Source organism: Haemaphysalis longicornis, unplaced genomic scaffold, assembly GCF_048455015.1.
Source record: "Haemaphysalis longicornis isolate Haplotype H1 unplaced genomic scaffold, Haemaphysalis longicornis Haplotype H1 scaffold_9, whole genome shotgun sequence".
Taxonomy (NCBI): Eukaryota; Metazoa; Arthropoda; class Arachnida; order Ixodida; family Ixodidae; genus Haemaphysalis; species Haemaphysalis longicornis.
The window spans coordinates 138,333,991-138,357,429 of NW_027526460.1; the positions used below are offsets into that span (position 1 = coordinate 138,333,991).

Genomic DNA, 23,439 nt, shown 5'->3' on the forward strand with positions numbered 1-23,439 from the left:
CGACGTTGCCGTTCCTAGGACCTTCAAACGCAGCTTACCAGCATTCAGCCTGAGAAACTCCGTCCTTGTGAAGAAGAATTTCAGCCCCGGAACAAGAGCGAATTACCTTCTCGTCATCCCCGCGGACCTTCGTGACGAAATTTTGGAAGCGTGCCACGACGACCCGTCTTCCGGACATCTGGGCACAGCCCGCACTATCGGAAAAATCAAGGCGAGGTACTACTGGCCCGGCCTTACCTCTGACGTCACCCACTACGTCCGGAGCTGCCGTGACTGCCAGCGACGAAAAACGCCGCCGACAAGACCCGCCGGACTTCTGCAACCGATCGCCGTCCCATCGAGACCATTTCAACAGATTGGAATGGACCTTTTAGGCCCGTTCCCTACGTCACGATCACAGAACAAGTGGATTGTCGTAGCGACAGACTACATGACGCGCTACGCAGAGACCGCCGCTCTTCCGAGGGGGACTGCACAAGAAGTGGCGAAGTTCTTTATAAGCCAGGTTGTGCTGCGACATGGAGCCCCGGAAGTCCTAATCACAGACCGCGGAACGGCATTTACTGCGGAGCTGATGCAAGGAGTATTACGCTACAGCAACACGGATCACCGAAGAACGACGGCGTACCACCCCCAAACGAACGGACTAACAGAACGTCTGAACAAGACAATCGCAGATATGCTGTCAATGTACGTTGACGTTGAACATAAGACTTGGGACGAAGTGCTCCCGTATGTCACGTTTGCGTACAACACGGCTATCCAGGAGACGACACAGCTGACGCCGTTCGAGCTTGTCTACGGTAGAAGGCCGACTACGATGCTCGACGCCATGCTTCCGCACGTAGAAGACGACGACCTCAACGCCGACGTCCACGGATATCTTCAACGTGCGGAGGAGGCCCGCCAGCTCGCTCGAGTTCGTATAACGGACCAGCAGCTGGTGGATGCGGGCCGCTACAACCTCCGACGCCGAGACGCCGAGTACCAACCAGGGGATCGTGTGTGGGTTTGGACTCCCATCCGACGACGCGGACTCAGTGAGAAGCTCCTGCGAAGGTATTTCGGACCCTACCAGATTCTACGACGTGTTGGCCAACTTACCTACGAAGTGATCCCCGATGGTGACTCCGGCACATCACGACGACGCACGCGGCCTGAAGTCGTCCACGTGGTTCGCTTAAAACCTTTCTACGGACGATGACGAACTTTTATTTTCATTTGTTCGGACTGTCGCTTATGTTAGCATCGGGTCGATGCACTCTTAGAGGGGGGGGGTAATGCCGCGAACCATACATTGGGTTTGTTTATTTCTGTTTTTCTTTTACCGCCCGGCTGCGCCGGTCTGTGTTATCTCTGCGCCAAGGGAAGCGCGTGTTCCATTCTTTCTTTCTGTGCCGCATGTGTTATCTGTTGTGATAGGGAGAGCATTCCGATCTAACGTGAACAGCCCAGAATAATCTTCTTGGATCTACTATGTTCTCGATGCGAATCGACGTTTCGAGAACCACGCGCGCCAAAAGATAAAAAGCCTGCAGTGCGGACGCCGGGGCATTCGATTCGACGTCACTCGCCTGTGCAAGTCACTTTGTTGACCGCTGCTTCGCCGCCTCTGTATTCTTTTGAGTTGTTAGGGGAGCACAAGTTCGCTCCAATAAACGTGTTTCTCATTCAACACCACTGCATCGTCCTTGTCTTCGTGACAGTATTATATAGTGGGATGACCGTAAGGAATTTCAAATAAACACGCAAAAGCAATTTTAATTTGGCAGTAAACTTTCTGAACTCTGAAAGGTGGCACGATGTAGTGTCCAAACGGGACACTACCATACAAGCCAAAATAACTTCGTTGGCTTGAATGCGTAATTCAAAATCCGCATAAAGGAATAGAAAAGGTTGAACATTATTGTAGGTTTAGCCGGGAATAAGGTTTTAGATACTTCTTTTCATCTCACCAACAGTTAATTGCCAGCGTTTCTGCCAGCATACCAGGCCACGTATGGCTGGTAGATCTGAAAATTCCGATTGCAAAAGTTTTAGGGCATTATTAGAAAAACCGTTTCGGGTTAAAGTGTTCTGGAAAACAAAAATATAAAAAAATAGTCGGTTATCTGTCACTTTACCTGAATTTACGCTCCGTATCACACCGGAAGCGCCGGACTTGTAGCTATCCCGGAACGGTGTATCGCGATTGCGTACAGTGCTCTACAAATCTGTATTGCACAAGGTGCATACTCATTTACGCGACACAGGCTTGTGTAAGGTCCACTAATGCTAAAGGCTCCACGCACCATGCTAGGCATGCGGTGCTCCTCTAGTATGACCCACAAAGAGCAGCGTAAACTGGCCATTCCTTTAGGTTGCAATGTCCAGTGCATTCTAGTGACGCTATGGGGAATTTCATGTAAAATAGGACTTCCGAGGAGCACCACGCCCACGAGGACGGACGAATGGAACAGAAAAGGCTATGTGATCTACGTAATACTCCGCGAAAAGTAACCCGAGAGCAGAGCAGTAGCGTCCACCCACTCTGGATACAGTCGTCGTTGGCTAAGACGTGTATGACCCCAACCAGAAGAGAAGTCGTTCATCCCGCCTATGTTTAAAGTGTTGGGGCTACAGTAATGTAATTTATACCGTCTGGCCACTATCCACAAGTTATAAATAGACGTAACTTTTGCAAAAAATATAAGTTGTAACCGAACCAAGAGAATTCCACACAACGCTGTGAGTTGTCTTTTCTTTCCCCGTTTGTTAGTGCTGTTTGGAATTCCCCGGAATGTGAACCAACCAGCCCAAATAACCTTACAAACTCAGTTTGTGACCGACCCACGCAGTCCATTGTATACCGCACTTACAACAAAACTTTTATCACACGCATTTCAAAATCAACTTGTGGGTTAAATCAGTGCATTTCTGCTTCTCCTTGATCAATCATTTCTGCTGTATGTACAGCCTCAACAGCAGGGATGGTAATATCGCAATGGCAGCTGTGGCTTTAAGGGTCAGTATAAGGTGTTTGGTGCAGCAATGAAAGTAGCTATAACGAGGGCTCACACAAATTTACCTGCCCAAGCCTAGCTTCAAAAAAACAAAAACTGCCGCCATCATTGCCCCACAAATACCACACTCAGGCGCACTTGGAGTGCTGACTTCGATCCATTTGCCTCCCCGGCGTAATCGTGGGATGACGTTTGACAGTGGTGGAACAGAGCCAATCTGCGACTACTCTTGGCCGTGCGCCGACGTCACAGCCACGCAATGAATAGTGCCGATAATGACACCCTTTGTGTAACTCCAATATTTCAGCGCAGCCTCTACAAGAATGTGTTAGGTGCAGAATCGTAAACAATGAAAATTGAGCAATAGAGCTAGAAGGTTACACATTGAGTCTTCGCGTCCATTTCACATACAAAATGTAATACAGTAGAATCTCAATAAACGGAAATCGCTTAAACGGAATGGCCACTTAAACGGAACAGTAGACTGTAAGTTGGTTGTTTTTGTGTTCAGATGACGAAAAAAAAACTCTCGGTAATCGAAACGAAAATTTCCGCGTCACCATGTAAACGGAACCAGAAATGGAACTTTTTGTGAAGCCCATTGGCATAAGAATCAGCTTTTTAGGGTTCGGGCTGTTTTGTTGTTGTTGTTGTTTTTTTCATCGTGTTTTTTTTAGTCTCGTTGGCCTCGTAAACCTCGTATGGTTAGTGGTCAGCCGTGTTAGCGCAACGAATGCAACATTGCAGTTCTTGTTCCAGTCATTCGGTCTCGATTGAAGACGCCGAGGTCACCGGGCTTAGCTCCTGCCACCTCGTTGGTGCCGTCGTGGTGCTATTCGCGCTTCATTACCCCGTTGTCATCTGATAAATTCGGTGGCTCGTAAGTACACGAGAAGTTGAGGCCTCTAGTCTCTGTGAATATGCAGTTGCAAGGACTCAAACAAAAAACTATCTGCTACTTACCTTCTAGTGCTTAGAGCTCCATGAAATGGTATTAAGTGTGAGTACGCACATAAATATGTACTTTCAGTCATCTATCTCAGCAAACGGAACTCCTGTTAAACGGAACTAATTTTTTCGGTCCCTTGAAGTTCCGTTTATCGAGAGTCTCCTGTACTTGTAAAAAGTTCGAGCCTGAGGCTACTTGCTGTATAAGGATGTCGCTTTAACAGCTGGGCTAGTCAGGACGGCTGTCATTCGCGGTGTGAAAGCGAATTTACATATTGAACGGAATAGTTGTTAGTAAAGTATTCCAGCGCAATTTCCACAGTAAGCGCATGTAAGACCTGACATATCATACACTGAAATGCAGGTAGACAGTACCAGAAAATGCGGTGCAGCGGTTTCACTGAAGAAATGATTAGTTTTGCAGAGGATTTAAATCGGGACGACAATATTCCTCTTAATCCAGATGGTCCAGTGACTTTTTTTTCTTTTTCTTTTTCTTCAGTGCATCCTGCTATTTATACGTTTGTGCTTTTCAAAATAAACGCAGTTGTTAGTAGCGCCTGTCACGTTTGCCACCGTCCTCGTCTTTTTTGCGCTAAACCTTCCATTTAAGTATGTACCAACTCGCCCAACAGCACGTTCTGTTAAACTTAACTAAGAGGCTAGGTACTTTTACGGCTAGAAGTGTAGTAAGTTGGGGACCCATTCAACTACGTTAAGGTGTATGGCAAGCGAAGCTAACAGAAACATCCGGGATGATTGATCAAAGAGACACTCGGATACGCTGTACCAATGCAGTCATTCATTTTGAAATGCGGGTGACGACAGGTTTGTGAGTATAGTGGTGTACCCTGAGTGGTTCGGATACAGCTTCAGAAAAACTCTTTGCAAGAGTTAAGACTATACAGGAACTGCGTACGATTGTTGGTTCATGTGAATTATTAGAACTGCAATTCAACGTCTTGTTGCGGGGTTTGGAGGCATATATGTCCTACTCTATTCTCTGGTCGTTTATCCCTCTGCCTTCTGTGTTGTCTTCGTATCGCTTCTAAGGAAGGCTGCTCTTCGGGACTAGAACACAAATGAAGCGCCCCATGCGAGCTGCCTTTCGGTAGTGTTTGTTCTCTTCGTCGCTCTTTATTGGCACGCTGCCCTTCGGGAGTCTTGCCTCTACGCGGCCTTCCAACAGCGTCAGTAATGATCCGCAAAAGGAATGCTCCGTTTGCGTTGCTTTTCGGGGTCATTCAAGCAGAGGGCGGCATCCCTAGCGTGTGTTTCGAGTTTTTAATGATTGTAAGCTAATCTCCCACAAGCGTATGTTGCACCAGGAAGCATATGTGCAGTGCTGTCTTTTATTCTTGGACACAAAAAAATTCAGGGAAGCTTGCTCTAACGTGAAACACTTGAATGGCGAAGCTGTTGTAGGTGAAAATTACCGGGCACATAGTTAAGTTTCAGTATCATTGCTTATTCTAATAGTTGCGGTGCTATTAGTCGTCGTCATATGCATCAAAAGGGTCGTTGTCTTCTTCGCGGCGAGCGTTGGATGCAAAGTCATCCTCACCATTGTAGACTTCCACCAGCTCTTCGTCATCGACTTTAGGCAGCGGGGCGGGATCTTTAAGTCATCACGGGACGAATTGGCACGTTCATAGCCATGTCTGACATTGTCCATAATGGCCTGTAGAGAATGCGGCGGTCGTGGTGACTTTTCCCAAGTAGGGTGTCTTTGCTGTTTTAGGATTTGCGCTGGATTTTTGTTTTGCATGCGCGCTGGTTCTTTTTTTTTTTTTTTGCTACAGCCACTGCGCGAGCCAGAGACTCGGCGGTCGCCGCGAGGCACGCGCTCACGAGCGCTGCGAATTTTATTAGTATTTGTTTCTGCAACACCTAACTTGTGGCTTGTGTAACAGCTCCTCTGCTCAGATGCTGCCATCCTCGCCGTGTACCTTGTCTCTACAAATGTTAAAATAAGAGGAACAAAACGCACTGAAGGTTTGAAATTTTTTTGCAAATGAACATTTAACACTGGTTGACCCTAGTGTAGCCCTAAACCCCGAACTTCGCAGTTTTTGCAAATGAACAATAACGCCGGTTGACCCTAGTGTAGCACTAAACCTCGAACTGCGCAATAAAGATATTCTACCCGGTTCCTTATTCAAACGCTATATAGCAGCTCATGGTGGCGATCGATTGAGTAATTGTTTTCACCATTCAGGCAAAGTGCATCAAATTGCCGCCAATCTGTCCCGATTCTAATTCTACGAAGTCACTAAAATTGAGGGATTTCAGTGCAACATGCTTCAGTGGATTTTTGTTTCGAATGGGAAGAATCCGGCCGTAACAATTTTTCTTTGTTCAGGAAGTTAGGAGGAAGGAAGGCCTAGATCGTGTCAATCGCAGTTTCCTGCACCAAACAGTGAAAACTTGGCCCCTGAATGCGAAGCTTCTGAGTAAGGGATATAACTTTATTGTGTGCACATTGCTTTCTTGGAACATAGCTGTTCTTCACATAGAGTTTCTTCTTAATAAGTCATTCAACTGAATCAGTTGTTATTTTTCGCCTATGTTTTCCTTCGATATGTACAAAAATTAGAATTTTAGCGCCTATTGATAGGTAAAGTGCAATGGTTTTACTTTTTTAGCGTTAGCTACACTGGCCGAGGTTGAGCAGTTTTGCGTTGGCCTTGAACGGCCGTGCTGCGCAAGCGCGAGAAGCATTGGATTGGATTGGATTGAATTGGATTAGATTGGTTTAAATTGGATTGTATTGATTGGATTGAGAATCCAATCCAGTTAGAGTACGGGTGTGTAGAGAACTGGGTCTGCACATTCGCCGGTCTGCGTATTCCAGAGGAGTGACGTCATTACCGCGGCAGACGCACTGGCGCGTGCGCGTGCCCAGCTGTGCGCCTCCGTTGCGCAGTGGCCAAGACTGACGCTGCGGTGGAGCCGCTTGATACCCGCTTCGCGTGGCTCCTGGAGAGCTGTACTGGGCATGCGCGAGGAGTGTGACTGGACTGGGCCGGGATGGACTGGATTGGATTGGATTGGATTGGATTGGTGTGGACTGGACTGGACTGAACTAAACTAGATTGTATTAAGTTGGGTTAGATTGGATTGGACTGGAAATCGTTTTAGCAGCAGTAAGCATGATAATCAGGTAATCCTAGACAACCAGGAAACCTAAGAATAACCAGCTGAACCTTAGCTCACGCTGCGTATATCCTGGCATAGCCGAGCTAAGCCACTGCTAATCTTTTTCTAAGCTTCAATAAATTAGTGAAAAATGTGATGTTTATTGAAAAGGCTGAGTTCAGGGCTACCGCTATGCGAGAACAGGCATCTGTATATTTTGTGCCTTTCCTTCGGTTAGAATTTGAAACCTCTGAGGAAGCGTCGTTGTTGTGGATAGAAAGTGGAAGCACATTTCCAGACCCGCTGTGTGGGTAGTTTCTCCCCGCGTTGGTGCACTATCCGCCTGTCAGCGCGTCAGCGGAAAAAATTCTAATTATCAGAAAGCAAGTCCACACTCCAGTAGAACACTACTCTGCAAATTCGTTTTTGCCAATGAACTAAACTCCGCTTGCTGTGATGCAACATACTTTCTGGGGCTAAAACCAGCTATATCTTTCGAGCGGCTACAAATTGCGGCTGAAGCCTAAAGTTGAGTTCTACGACACTGCGGCAAGAATTATTTTGTCTCAAAATGGCGCGTCAAGGAATTCAGAACAAAGCTTGGTTATTACAGTTTCCATGTGACGTTTAATGTTTTTTTGGAAGTAGAAAGAACATACACGGCTTTTGGAGACGTTTGAAATGAAAAGATAGTGATGATGATGAATAAACTTTGTTGGTCGGATTCGAGGCGTTAATATTAGGGCACCCGCCCGGTGCGAGACATCTTTAGCGCGGGAGGAAAAAATGCAAAACGGAAACATGCAGTCAAAATTGCGCAGCAAGGCCACATCTTCATGGCTGGAGGTAACCCGCCTGCGTTCAGCGATGCACTCATGCATGTACATCTGTTCCCACGAAGAAAATGGCGTTTCTGCTCTCAAAAAGCTAAAAGAATGGCGCAAAGCTTTCAATAAATATAAAGGAAGGCCCTTATATTGCGCATCATTGGACGCTACAGTTGTCGTTTATGCCGATTTATGCCGATCACCTTAGGAACTAGCCATTGTGCGGCTTGAAGTCCTCGTTAGTACGTGTGAGAGGAACTGTTTCTGGAAACGTTTTTGTCAGGTGGAAGCCTAAACTGACGTAACGATTTATTACATTTAGGTCCTTCGTAAGCATACGCCGTAAGCAAAGGCATAAACTCTTCGATAATATGTCACGTAAATTGCAGTCCCGAAAAATTATGGTGAATGCGATGTACAGAGCAAGCGCTACTCGCAGCGCTCTCATGCGCTGTGCTCCTAAGCCCAACGTGACTGGAAAGCAATCACAACCATGGATCTACCGTCTGATCTTGTTTTCGATCCAGCCCATGATGAACCCAATCCAGCAAAAGTGCGTCGTCATTCCCAACAGTCACTTTTCCCTTGCGTGGCCGCTCATGTTGCTACGGGAGACATTTTGGTCCTCTTCAATTATCAGTCCCGGATCGTCTTCGGTCTGTCCAGGACGCAATTCACTGCTCAAATTTCGCATGTATTCCTACAGGACCTCCGGTCCGAAGGCAGGCCTCGTACTGCTCGCCAAGCGTCCGGGACTGGCAAATCGAGGATGCCCACTGTTAGCGCTGCAAGACAGGACACAGGGCAGAATTACACGATCGAGGAAAGCTAGTCCGTTGGAAGAGCTGCGGCTGGCTTTCGCTGAGGTAACAGCAGTCCGCGGCAAGACGGAATATTAGGGGCGAAGCACCTTAAAGACTCGGGCGGTCGGCGTCTCATGTCGTCGTCGTCGTAACCGTCGTCTGATGTCGTCACGGTACAAAAACGCCGTGGCAAGCGTTTACGCCTCAGGCTAAAAGGTAACGCCTACTAAAAAACACCGGGACACTCGTTTAAGCCTCGACTGGAACGCTCCCTAACGCGTACTAAAAAAACACCGGGACACTCGTTTATGCCTCGCGCTAGAACGCTTCGTGCTTTAAAGGCACGAGACTTTGACAGCACAGCTGTATACCTATACTGCTTAACGGTTTCATCACCAGTGGCAAAAATGCCAAGGCGCCAAGAATAAACTTATACACTGCATTTTTCGCCTCTCACGAGGTTTCACGTTAGTGGAGATGGCCCGGGTTTTTTTATTCCACTGTAACTTGCGTGCAAAGAAGAAATGCATTAATAAATACTCGATAGGTATGAATAGGTCTCCGGAACTCGGCGAACATGGTGACCGCAAATTTTTTCTGGATGGCGCCAATATTAAGAACAGACTAGGCCCGTATAACGCTAAAATTGAACACATCAGATTGAAGACATCTGAAGACACCTGGGCTCATGGTCGTGGAAGTCTCTGGCACCGCGTGAAGAAAATATCGCCATTTACTACAACCATTTACACGCCGAAAAAATCGTCATTTACACGGGATTCTATTAACACTCGTCATTAGAGAACAGTATTAAAGTCAATTGTTATGTTCACAAGTACAGACTTCGATACTCTCGGGGTCATTCCCTTAGGAAAAAAAGACACTGAATATACTCACATTTTGGTTGTCGTACGCGCTCTAAACATGTTCGACCACAAAACACTAAAGCATACCCAATAAAATTAGTATAGAAAACAGAATTTCCCATTTCCATCTTCTTTTACAAATCTAATCTTTTTTGTAAGAATCAAGATACCCTGTCAAGGAGTACCATCTTCCCATATGGCGTTCCCGGAGAGTTGGTCATCCATCGTCATTTGTAACATCGTCGTGGCTGAGATACCAGAAATGTTTGCTCTAAATCATCTACTTGTGCATAATATTGTGCATGCTGATGATGTCATAAGGGGTAACAGACTGTGGAGGCCAACAGTAGTTTGCAAATACCGCCGCGCTTGTATGCAGTCGCAGCATTCCAGTGAAGTCCTCATCCCGTCCTCATTCAAAACGCCGTACAATGCCTTGTTCGTACTTTAGTCGACGTGGGAGTTTAAAAGTTCATCCAAGCTCTACTTTTGGGGGGATCGACGAGTGGTGTATTTGGGACTGGCCTGGAGTATATTATCTTAGAATCAACAGTTCTTACTCTGAATGACAAGAATGATTAGAGTTACGAGACAACGTCGGACCTTAGAACTTCCTCACGGCGCATTGATTTCGCACTGCCTGTAAAAATAAAAGTAGCTTCCACGGGGATTTGGTGCTTCACTTATTATACATAACCTTCCATTCGCGCAAATGTATACGGGGAGCACGGCGAACGTTTTTACAATCTGCTAGGTTTTCTAGGAAAGGCTTACAGGTGACCTTTGTAACCGTATGGCTGCATTTCTGATGTATGCCAACGTTTCCGTTCCACACATGTCATGTTGCTTCCCCTAATCTTACACTTGTCCCTCACTTCAATTTGCTTTGTGTGCTAGAATGTACAGCTTGACGATTCGTGTGACGGGTGTACGTCGTGTGTGTATGACGTTCGCCTAAAGGCGGCTGTGGTTGGCGATAAAAGCCAAGAAAAAGTGTTGCTACGGTTCTTAGATTTGTCAAGCCTCTCTATCAAGGTCATGAAGGTAAAGAATGGCGGCCAAGTAAGAAAACGCATCGGCAACACAAAGGATAGTTAATTTGTGGCTTTGGAGTGGAAATCGTTCGAAGCGTGTCATCTGCTACTGCGCACAACGGAGCGACATTTCAACCTACCGAACGCTCTTACTCTCCGTCGCCTTCGTGAAGCGAAATAAGATAAATAATTTGAAAAGCAATGAAATAAACATTTATATATATAAAAAAGTGAATAATGAGACAAACATTGACTGTATGAACGAGCAAAGGGAGCTCATACAAAAAACGGACTCGCGTTGACGAACGATCCTCAATTTTTTTATTTATTGTGTCCTCTATTACTTCGTCTTGTGTTATAAACGGCCAGCCTATCTCGGTTAAATTGGCAGGTAGATCAACTGCTCTAGACCGGCGATGGCACTAGGTTGAATTCAAGACCAACGCAAATTCTGTTTTCAAGTGCGAAACTTTCTGAGAAAGCGGTACAGCTGCCCTTGACGAATGACTTTATTTCAGGTAGACGACAGTTTTCCTCTTTACAGAAACTTACTCCATCTTTTAGCTTCTGTACGTGTCGGCTAACGCTTGTCCGTCGCTTTGAGATGCCGAATAATTCTCTCTCCAACTACAAACGGCCAGCTGCCTCAAAAGCTGAGCATTCAGAGCGACTGCCCTGAACGCGCGGTAGCACCTTGTTGAAACTCCGGACCGGGCCAAATTTTGATAATTTCTCAATTTTTATGACAGCTGCGGAGCTTTCTGCTGTAGCCATATTGCTGCATCTATTTCGTATGATAGCTTTACTTTTGCTTAAAAAAATTCGCAGGTTCAGTAAGCTCGAGCACACGCACACAGAAAGAGATGGGGGAAGAGGGAGCGAGAGAGAGAGAATGAACGTGTGTTGGAGCAAACGGTGGTTCGAACACGAGGAGTATCATAATTCGTTAATAAAAACAGAGCAAAGGACGGGACCCGAGTGAAAACAGACAGAGATGGGCGCTGTCGATGTCTGTTTTCAATCGTGTCCCGTCCTTTGCGCTGTTTTTATTAATGGATTCCTACCGACTCGCCCAGCTTCGCACTCTCGATCATATTTCAATCAAAAGCGTAAACAAATTACGGGTTCACCTGAGCTTCCTCTTACGATGTCGGAATGAGCGAGCACCACTTCTCGTTGAGTCGTGAAAGCATATGTGTGGGCGCACATGTTGAGGTCACCGGCAGTGGGGGTCGGGGAATCGGTCATGAGCCTCTGACGGCTGCTGCCAACACCCTGAATGGTTATGGAGCAGCTTGTCATGTGGACGTCGCAGCCACATCGAGGCTGTGAATCGGCGAGAAATAGGTGAATCGGAAGGACGTGACCTTTCGACGGTTATTGTCTTCGTCAGAGGCCAATCCACCTGAGGGGTACTGTTGGCTTGAAAGGGAATGGATTAAGGATACGGGGCCAACGCTAAGGATGACCGCCGGCACTACCACGAATCTATGCTACACGGTAATGCTGGTCATGCTCATCAGCGCTTGCAGACAACGACAAGGAAGTGAGGTGAACACGGTCGAGAGAGACGAAGGGATCGTATCGCGGTAACGACCGCCGCAATAGACTACTCCTACAATCGACTACTGCTTCATGAACCCACGTTCGTGGGCGCATGTGAATTGTTAAATTGGCCGTAAGTGAACTTCTACCGACGGCTCTCATCGTCAATGGCCAATCTACCTAATTGGGTATAGAGAGGGAGAGGGAGAGAGAGAGAGAGAGAGAGAGAGAGAGAGAGAGAGAGAGAGAGAGAGAGAGAGAGAGAGAGAGAGAGAGAGAAGGAGAGAGAGAAAGAGAGAGAGAGAGCAAAAATTAAAGCCATTTTACTCAATATTAAAGCTCAGGGAAGTTCGGGGCAGTGATTCGCCATAATGGGCTGTAGCGCCGCTATCCGCTCACTGCTACCACCCCATTGCCATTCAAATTTCCCGCCTTCGCAAGTGCTCGCGCGCCCCCTGCCTGAAACTGCGCCAGCGGGAGTTCGGTTTTTTTGTACTTGTTTTTCCTCCCGCACGTGCCAGCGTTGCACTTCCACTTTTTGTCGCTTAGTAAAAACCGACCGAACCAGCGTTCCTAACTACATGAACGCGGGGGCTGCCGGTTAATTACGCATATTTTGCCTCAACTGTACCAGCAGTTTTCTTTGCGCTAAACAACGGGAAGATGTATGACAAGCGCCAGCGGTTCACGCGTTTAGAGTGCTTATGACTATATAAACTACTTGGTTTTCGAAGCCTCTCGGTTACGCCGCGACGACGGAGCGCCGTGTGGCTGGCTCTATTTGGATCAAGTGAACGAGCTCCGACGACAAGGCGAGCGTCTGAAGTGCTCTGCACTTAAAAGACTTTATTTTCGGTTACACTAAAACCTATTTGTATTCTTCCGCCACAAGACCCATAGCCAGCTGGTCAGCGAGGGACGCAGGCGCCAACCTATCTCTTTATCACCCCCTTTCTTCTTTCTCTCTAATCTTATATCCCCCTCCTCCCCCTCCCCACCGCACTGGGTTGTATGCAGGTGGGCCCCCAGTTGGGCTTAATAATATCCTCAGTGCACTTCCTTTCCTTTTCACCCGAACCACCTAGTAGTAGTAGTAGGGAGGAGCAGAGTTAGGGTAATGAGGAGACTGTTGGACGGCGGGACAGGAGAAAAGGCCGTGCTGAGTAGGTTACTAGGCCGTCGCAGCGAATAGAAATTCAGGGAAGGGGTTTCGAGTGGCGTGTTTCCAAGCGGGTTTTTATTATTTTTTATTCTGTTTCTAGTTTTTCACAGAGCATGAACTAAGGGTAACGCAACACAGTGTCCCCCCCCCCCCCCCCTCCCACAGTGACATGTGTGTTGACCATTGCACTGTGCTCCTGCTAAAAAGAGCTCGCCGTTCGAACTCTGTGCCCTTTATGTAGAGTTCTAGATGCTCTAAATGACGGCGTGGCTGTGAGGCCCACTGGGCCCAATTGATTTTCTTTCTTTTCATTTTTTGTTGCAAAACAATTGTGTAAAGATCAATTGTAGGCGTTGTTTTGTTAATAGTGGTGATTTGGTATCCTTTGAGTCGGCTTAGGGTGGAGGTGTAGCCTATAACCACGTTTAATTGATTTTCTGCATCGCCGGAAGTGACATATGTCACGGGGGGAGGGGGGGCTGTGCACCGAAGCGTATAAAAAACATTTCAAGCAACATGCAGCCCGAACGTGATGATTACGCATTGAATGCAGTTATAGTAACCACTTAGGACCACTGCACAACGGCAATGCAACGTCGTTGTTCATGCTGGTACAGCTTGCCGACTGCAGCAAATGTGGAAGCTAGTTCTCTCAGAATGTTCTATGTATACCTGCGCATTCGACAATGCAGTTCTATGTTTATATGTTTTAACAGTGCAAGCAAGCTGCAAGAGTAATTAAAATTACTAAAATTGCGTTTTGTTGCTCAAAATGCTTCTGTGGCCAATCGCAACATAGAATCCAAAGAAATAATTTATGCAAACAGAATAAGTACCCCATAGCGATACTCATAACTGTTGACAAAAAAAAAAAAACACCTCGGAGTAGGCGCTTTTGAATGGTAAAACGTCTCAACATGCATTGCCGGTGCAGGAAATTTTTTGCATACCGAAAGGGATCCAAAAGTATGCCTAGGTTAGGCAAACAAGTAAGGAAGCTCACACTAACACGTAAGAATTGAAGGTAGTGAAGCAGTGCGCAACCTTCATGACCCTCACTATAGTGTAAGACCGCTATTGAAGCCGATCGGCTTGTTTGTTGCGGCGACGGCCTTTGCTTCATCTTTGTTGGTATAAGTGTCAGCTTCCTTTATTTTTGTAAGTTATAATCATTGATCATTAAACGTGTGTGTATTAGCATGTTTCACCACTCACGGTTGAACCGATCGTCGACTTACGTTACCGACGGACGTTCCCGCTGCTGACGAGCGGTATCGGCTGGACGTTGCCGTTACCGCTCACGCGCATTCCCGCGGTTGCGCTGAACGCATTTCGTGTTTTAAGCCCACCGAGGTCTCTTGGTAGCATTCTCTGTGGTCATGTGGTCAGTGTTGGCTCTCTCTACCCGTTTCCGTGCTCGATCCCCAGCGCGAGGAGCCTCAAGGCGAGCGGCATCCTCATCGGCCGCGCGAACGACCCGTAGGCGACCAATTCCTGTGCCTCAGGCAGCGAACTTCTAAGACGCATGCCAATGACGAACGCACAGCCGTGTATCTTGAGCGGAGCCATCGAGTGGCGCGAGCAGGGTGATTGCGACAGTGAAAGTGTTGCTACGATTATGCTGGAGTTTCTTCTTTCTTTTTTTTTTTCTTTTGTTGGGGGGGGGGGAAATTTTGCCCAATCTCTAGCTGGGTATGTCTCGCGCGACACACGTGCGCCGAGGTTTTAACTTTTCGGCGGTCGCCGCGAGGCACGAGCTCACGGACGCGTTTATTGGATTTGTTAGCTGCCGGGCGGTCGCTGCAAGTCCCGCGGTCACGTGCGCGCGCTCGGCAATTTCGTAGTAGTATTTTTAACTGCGTACACAAAAAAAAATTACGATTTCCTTAAGCTTCGCTCCTAAAAAGAAAGGAATGCACATACACGTTCTGAAAACGTATTCGGTAATGTTTTATTGGTTTGTGTTTTATTGCAGGCTTTTGACCTTGTAACCAGCTCCTTTGCATTGAAGCGAGCAACCTTTTAAAGCTTGATTTATTAACTACTTCACATCTGAATATAAACATGACACAAATTCAACGACCAAGTTATTGAACATGTCGTCCCCGGCGTTTCGGCTAGTACTTTGCGCAGACCACTGCGCGAAGTCATTCTGCCATCCCTGTATCCCTGCGTCGTATCCCATGGTTTCGTTCGCCTGTCACTGGAAACTCTTCATGCGTTTGACTATACTTCAAGATCACTCCTTTCGTTCACGGTTCCTCTCCCCGTAGAGCCAGCAAGCCCATGGAAGCAAAAAATGCTGTTATCCGGGCGCGCCTGCATCAGACTAGGCTCATGAAAAAATCTGATGAATTTCTGAAAGGCACATACGAGCGAGCTCTTGACCTTACGGCACGGAAAGAAACGTGTTCTACACAGCAAGCGAACCCGAGTATATAGAACGTGTGCAAGGAGCGGGCTGGCTCTAATGAGGCGAATAGAACATGCGCAAGAAGGCACGAATGAGATTTGTGGCTTGTTAACCTCATTCCTGTTGTGCTTCCGGCTCAGAAAAGCCTACAGCTTGCTTGTAAGAGCCAGGAGTAGACATTGGGCGAGACTGCCAGTCCAATGTGTGCAAGCTGATCTGTTCTGTGAGTTCGATAGAATTTCTCAGGGGATCTTTTAAGGCGGAATGATGTACGCGTTCAAAAAAAAGAAAAAGCACCCGCGTTTCTCTTGCTCGAGGCTCCAGTCGAACTTGGCGTCTTACGCAGTTATCAGCTTGTAAGTATGCCGCCCCAATAGCCCGCCAAAGCACTCTTATAATTGCGAGTACACAAGTTCCGTGAAAAAAGATTCCTTGCCAGAAGCGGCAGCAACGTCCATTAGAAAATGGCAGATTATTCGACCCCTTTTACAGCGCCACATCTCATGTTCATGTCAAGGGACACATCGTGTAGCGGTCCAATGTATTTATGTTTGTGCGTTTTTGGAAATAAGCGCCCATGATCAAAAAGCGCGAAAACTGTGTTAACGATACAAACCCGGAACACCCTTTTCTTAACATCATTTAAGTAAAATACCGTGTTATCGCGCATATAACCCACCCCTGCATTTAATCCGTACCCGAACTTTCAGCCTGCCGGAAAAGAACAAAAAAAAACGTCTCGTATTGCCCGCACATTTGATACGGGAAAGGCTGCACTGAAGCTACTGCTCAAACAACATATCACATACCATGTAGGCAGAAAAAGCGAAAATTTAGCAAGTAGCATACACTGACTTCAAGGCGAAAGTCAGAATTCACTAATAAAATTTAGTTGTAAGAGTGCGCTCGACCTTGTTTTTTCTTCCTTGCCCTTGTATGTTTTGCCCAATCGTTGCCATGGAAGGCATAGTCAGTGTTACTGCGTAGAAGCATCACGCTGCAACACCCTTAGCCGTGAAGCTGCACTAAAGGGAAAGAACACCGTGTATTATCCTCACCCCTTCTTTGCCACTGAACTTTTCGCACTTTTGGTGCGGGTTATACGCGCGAAAACACGGTATGCATCTTGATCCAGCGAATGAACACCCATATGACCACAGCACTGCATCCCATCCTTTCATCTTAAAAGAAAACATGCGCGTTTTCTTTTGAGTAGCTATAGTTATTTCACCGTCTAGTTGCATGCATATAGAGTTTGCGACCGCAGGGTAGCATCCTCCTCTTAATTTTCACGACACGATCGCGTTGCCGCCAGCACCGAATCTCAGACACTTCCCGTAGCACTTGCGGCTCTCCGCCGACCGATCTGCCGGAAATCCCCTCCGTGGCCATCAGTATGCGAAACACGGCGAAGTTCGGCTGACCTGGTCTTGTCGACCGCCCTGCTTACGGAGCTGTTTGTCTGACGTCACCGAAGCGTTCGCGAAACGGCCGTGGCAGGAGGAAAAAACATTCCGGCCTTTCTTATTTTCAATAGCGATGCAAGGAGTTAGAAGATCGGTATAAACAGGGTTTCTTAACTTTCGCGCGGCGCACGCACGCGCTGTTTTCCTTTTATTGTTTCTCGAGCAATAAGGAAAACATAAACAGCTTGCTAGAAGGCCGTCGGGGCTTTGGTAAAGCGAGGACTTGAACGATCAGAAATGTATGCCTGAAGCTACGGATGCCTGTACTCTCTCATTATGGCTGTATCGCCTTGGGCTATGATGACTTTACGTGTATCAACACCTGAAATTACCAAAAAGCTTTCATATTACCACCAAAAGTTTCAAAAAAGCAGCCCAAAATTTGTTTTCTTACTGCTATTGGTATACCCCGATGCGTTCTTTCAAGATGACACTTTATCATCAAATGTTATAAGTGAAAAACCGCTTTAAATCTTGTCTTTTTGTTATCACTGTGGCATTTCATGAATACTGAAGATCATGATTATACGTAATATGAATATTTAGCGTGTTATTAGAAATTCCACTGTCTGAGTCGTGTAGCAGTGTAGCTCTCTCCCTTACATTCCCTCACATGACCCGTATTTTAAAGCCTTGATGGCGTTATGAGACCTACAACCTGACAGCGTATTTAGGACTAAAATGTATTCCTAGCGAAGCGAAAAATAAACGGTGACTTGATCGAATACATCTGGTGTTTTCGAGACGCCTTTGGCGAATGTTATCATTACTCCGAGCTGTTGATCCCAATAATTTTTCGGGGTAAATAGAAACTCCTAAATTTAGAAAAGGGGCATTTGTTTGATTTGACTGCGTGTGCAAAAACTCAGCCCCAAAATTTGATGGAAGATGGTTCGGTTCCACTCAAATGTTTATAAGTATCATCACTTGGACATGCATTTTGAGTGAACTCGTCATCAATAGACGCGCTGTCACGACCAGTAGGCTTTCAGGTAGATGACCAAGGTTTCTCATAAAGTTTCCGCGGTGCGATCCTCGTCCGCCTCGTCTACGTTTGCCCCGCCCTCTTTTTGTATGCGTTTCAAGCGCTGGCCTGTCAAGTTTCCTCCAGATCCTTGGGACGGCATTCCCGTCGTCACAGCCGGGGCGGCATTCCCGTCGTCACAGCTTGCCTTTCTCCCTTATCAATGTCACTTGGCTTCTTCAACGTCTCGTCCTAGCCGGCTTTCAGAAAGGTCCGGTAACGATTCGTCCTGTTAAAGTCTGGAAGGAATATGTACTCGCAAACACACCGTAGAGGCTTGGGGTGACGCTGAATCGCTCTTTTCTGCGACAGGCTTAGAGTTTCATACAATAACAACTAGAGAGGAATCTGGCGCTGCGGTCGTCCGCCGCGGTGGGCGTGATAAGTAGTTCTGGATTCGGATTGGCACTCGATGGCTTGCGCAGGTTATTATGGATTGAGTCGTGCAGCCAGTTTTGTTTTCGTTTTGGACTTGAATGAACGCATTCGCCTTTGTTGCAAGAAGAGTTCAAAAATACATTTCTCCTTGAACTGAATGCCGCACGCGCACTGAATGCCGCACGCGCACCCGCAGTACCGGCGGCTGATAGGAACGCAGCTTGATGAATGTCACTAATTCAGGCTAGAATAGTTTCTCAAAAGATAATCGGTTTCTTTTTTAGGAGCAAAAAACTTTTAATAATATTAAAAACTACAAGCGCTGAAACTTTTACAAGTGATTTTTAAAGAAGTACGCGTCCCGCTGTAGTTGTCGCCAAATGGCAAACCTGCTCTGCAAAGCTCCTCGATTCCGCATCTGCGTTTTATTTAAACGCACCGTTTCATTTCGTACAGAACGCGTTTTTTTTGCCATTTGCTTTTCTTGTTGGCTGTGTAATTTGTAAATAGCGAACGGGGCAATAAGAGTTGTTTTACCAAAAGACACAATTTGCGCAGCCTGCTTCGATCCTACGCAATCCGGTTCCAGAACTACCCACCATTCCCATCGAAGCGTAAGCGCCACTTCGGAGTTCGCATTGACACTAGCGCCAGTTTCCTCTCTAGTTATTTTTGTATGAAACTCTATGGCGACAGGTATATCCTGGTGTTCTTTAAACTTCTCGTCCTTGGTTTGGATTTTCGGTTCTATCTTGTTGCTGGCGTGGTTCGTGTCCCACGTCGCGGTGGACCGAACGGGGTCATGCACCAGCACCCTGGCACAGTTTTACTTTTGGTGGACCTCCTGGTCTCACTTCAATGCTGAGTGGAGGTTGCGGACGTCGTGATACGCATGTGGAAGGCGGTCGAATGCATCTTCACTTCGTTTTGTAGGCTTGACAGACGTGATCGTCAACGTATCTGGCTTCTGCATAGGCGGACTATTGGTTAACAGCCGAGAGAGCTCCGCATGCTTATATATTGCGCCTTGCGTTGGTGGTATAGGAAGGATAAGGTATTTTTCGGCACTGGCGATCCATTCCGGAAGGGCAACTTGCGAGGTTGATGCGCTCGAGCCGACGAGGGGTAGTCTGGATGTGCTATAAGTGCCGTTGGCGGTAACTCGCATGCTGGATGATCGCAGATTTTTCAAGGTCGCGCGCAGCCGACTAGGGCCCCTCGAGAGAGAGAGACAGAGAGAGAGATAGAGAGAGAGAGAGAGAGAGAGAGAGAGAGAGAGAGAGAGAGAGAGAGAGAGAGAGAGAGAGAGAGAGAGAGAGAGAGAGAGAGAGAGAGAGAGAACTATATTCTGGGACCGTTGGGTCAACGACGAGTGGTGACCAGCGCTTGGAGGGCGCCGGTGACCTAGGCTGCTCGTTCAGCGAGTCCTTGCTGGACCCGCGGATCCGAGCTGCCTAGCGCCGCCTCCCAGTGCTCCACACAAGAGATGAGAGGGCATGAGTTTTGAGGGCATTACCAAATAATATGAGCAACTGTCTCGTGGGCTCCACAGTCGGGGCATTGGGGAGAGGGGAATCATTTTCTGGTATTGCAAGGCATCGTAGTAATCGTGTTCCAAATCGCCTTCTTCGAGTACCTCATATCGTTTCGTTCAGGTCGTTGCGTTTCGCTTCCTCCCGTTTGAGCTTGTTGATTTCCACAAGCATGTCGGATGGAGACGGTGAGGGTGCCTGCCGGATCTCCTTCACTGCCTTTAGCAGCCTCGCAACGGCACAGCGGAGAACTTTCAGCAACGAACGCAGAGCGCCCAGCTTTTCGCCAGCTTGGTACTCTTGAGACGTACGTTTGATCCGATGTGCGTGGTGCTCTGGACGTGACGTTGCTTCTTTGGGGTCAGGCTGAAGGTTCGGGCCGGTCGTATGTGTGCGTTCAGGGCCAGCCATGGCGGTATCCGGCTGAGGGGTGGGCTAGTCAGTCGGAACAGCGCTATGAACATGGGGGTTCTGTCAACTTCACGCTGAAGGTGGCGTGGGGGGGTCTGTCTTGTCGCATACGGTCATCTTCCCTGGTTTCACGGCACCGAAATATACCTTCGCAAAAACCGCTCAAGGGAGACCGGATCTTAGGCTGCCCGAAAACGGGGGGACAAATTTAATGACGCGGGTGATGATGATGATATCCGGCGCGTACTTAACGGAAGATTCAACACCCCTACCTCCTATGCCCATTTTCCACTTCGTTTTTCTGGTGTCATCCTTCCCAAACTAAAATTATTTCTCTCTCTTGCTCTCCCTTCCTCTCTCCCTCTCTATCTCTCTCTCTTTTTATCTAATGGGGCGAATTAATTTTTATTCGAAACAGTCAATCCAACGTGCATTGTAATATAACAAACATAAAACCTAACTTATGTACTTTGTCGTGCCTCAAACGGTCTCAAGGTGTCTTCCGCCGTGCCAAGCAATAATGCCATGAATCTACCGTGAAACCAGCCCTTGCAGTTGGGAAAATCTTGTGTCTCACTCGAATGTGATAATCTGATACATCGGTTTTGTGGTAAAAAAAAGCGCGTATAAACACATTCTTTGGTAAAATTTCCGAATAACCGATAGGTCGCTAAATGCGAAAATAGGTTCCCTGATTCAAAAGTGTCCACATGATCATAGAAGGAAAGCTGCGATTCCAACTGCAGGTTGAAGAGCGACATCTCTCAGCCCTTGTAGCAGTAGTCGGCCGACACACGTTCAGTGTTGCGAGGCAGCGTATACTGGCCAACGTTCTGCGTCAATGAAAAGGACGATGATTGTTACGGCCCTTGCATATAATTCTTAGGAATTAGATGCATAAACCGAAACAATCATCGTCCTACACAAGGCCGACGACACGCTTCTGTCGCCTACCTATGCTCCGAATACTAATCCTGCTCTGATGCAGATACACCGACGCTTCATCTTAACCTACGAGCACAGTTCATGTACTGACGGTGGTGGTTGACTGAAAGGGCAGCCTTCTCTCTTCGCTCATTTTCAAGACAGCTAACATCCACGCCGCCAAGAAGACTGCCATTCCCCTGGCCTCCCACACTGACCTCGAATACATCACGATCCTAGATGATTCGCAATCAAAATGTCGCCGCAACCAAATGGGCCGTGTCGCTCTGTTGCCCTCAATTTCCTTACGCAACGACCCATCATGCCCGAAATTCGCGTTGTGTGGACTCCGGGTCACCCATGCCCCCAGGGGATGAGGTAGCTCACGCCTCTGCCCGCGCACTCATATTCCAGGCATATTCCAACAGGGAGGGGCAAAGACGAACTTTGCCCCTCCCTCGTCTCAAGCTATAGGCAAGAATCACAAAACAGTGCTTCGAAAAATTTAGGCAGATACCTTTTTCCCCATGCCATGCGATTTACATATTCCTGTTCTCCTCAACATAGATGTTTTGCCCATCTACCTGCAACTCTTTTCCTTTCCTTTCCCATGTACCCCATCAACAGCAATGATATAAAATAAATTAGGGAAAAACACCCCCTCCAGCGAAGCTATGGCAGGTTTCAAGTCAATAAAAATAAACAGGGGTAATCACCCAAAACGTAGTGTACAGATTTTGATTTAGATTGATTAAAGCCAATTATTTGATGACTTCACCAAATACCGTATACAGTGTACAGTACAGTTTACACCATACCATACCATATGCTGTAGGAGTACTCCCACACCAAATTTGCCTCTAACCAGCTCACTCCCTTCGTCTCCCCCCTCCCCCCCCCCCCCCCCCCGCCACCCCTACCAGGAGGATCAGCTTCCGCTGATCTCCCGGACGTAGCTGGGTGCACGTTCCCAGGACGTCCTAAAGTGAGGACGGCCCCCGCGCGAGTGAATGGGTTCAACATCTTCCATTTTGCTAAAGATAAACGTTCATTTCTCTTTCTTGCTGTTCACGCGTCGGCAAAGACGACGACTGCGACAACGGCGTCGACGATGACGACGACGGCAATGCAATGAACGTTTTGTCTACTGAGTGCCAGGTCGTCGACGAAGAAGCCAATAATGATTATTATTTCGTTTGTAAGCGTTGAGAGAGACAGGCAGCTACACCGTGATCTCACGAAGACTTTGCCTAAAACACCCGCTCTGAGAAAATATTAAAAATACTCTGTAAGGTATGCGAATTTCTGACAGCGTGATGCACAACGGCAGGTTCAGGGCCCAACATGCTGACAAGTGCATGAGGCTAAATCCTCGGTTCGACAACTCCGAAAATTTCTTTTCAGACGCTTAGTAAGGAACCGTCGGGTACCTAAGTAGAAACGATACTTGTTTGACCGCTGGGTCAAGGCCGACTCGGGGAATCCCAGAACGGGTATCTCTTCGAACTACCTTATTCAAGTACAGTCGCAGAGCTTGTGTGGTGTCCTCCCACGTACGGGCTGCCCGCTTGCCGTACTACTTATCCCTTTCTCAATCTTTCACGTCGAACGAACTCTTCGTCCCACACTCCGCCTCTCTCTCATTCGCTGTGCTCTGCTCTCTCTTGTCTGAAGACCACGCTGAATGGTTTCAGTGGAAAGCGCTGCTGGCCCAACGATGTGGATTTCGCTTCTGTCTGTCTGAACCCTCATTTCATTGGGAAAAAAAAAAGAACAGATGGTTTGGCTGCGTCAACCACAAAATACTGCAACAAAGAAGCGTCTACTCTTGCTTATAAATATAAGCATTGTCCTATAAACCGCCACCGATATTTCCAATGTTGTCGATTTCTGCAAATAAACGTTTATACTACTACTACTACTACAATTGTCGGTATGTAACTTTGCTGAGATTCACAGTACGCAC

At 47.3% G+C, this 23,439-nt stretch overlaps 1 protein-coding gene across 2 annotated transcripts in view; it reads left to right on the forward strand.

Moving 5' to 3' along the window:
• The window catches only part of LOC144152962 (mannan-binding lectin serine protease 1-like), a 138,913-nt gene that overhangs the window by 16,307 nt on the left and 99,167 nt on the right, over window positions 1–23,439 (forward strand). The gene's annotated exons all lie outside the window — the stretch shown is intronic.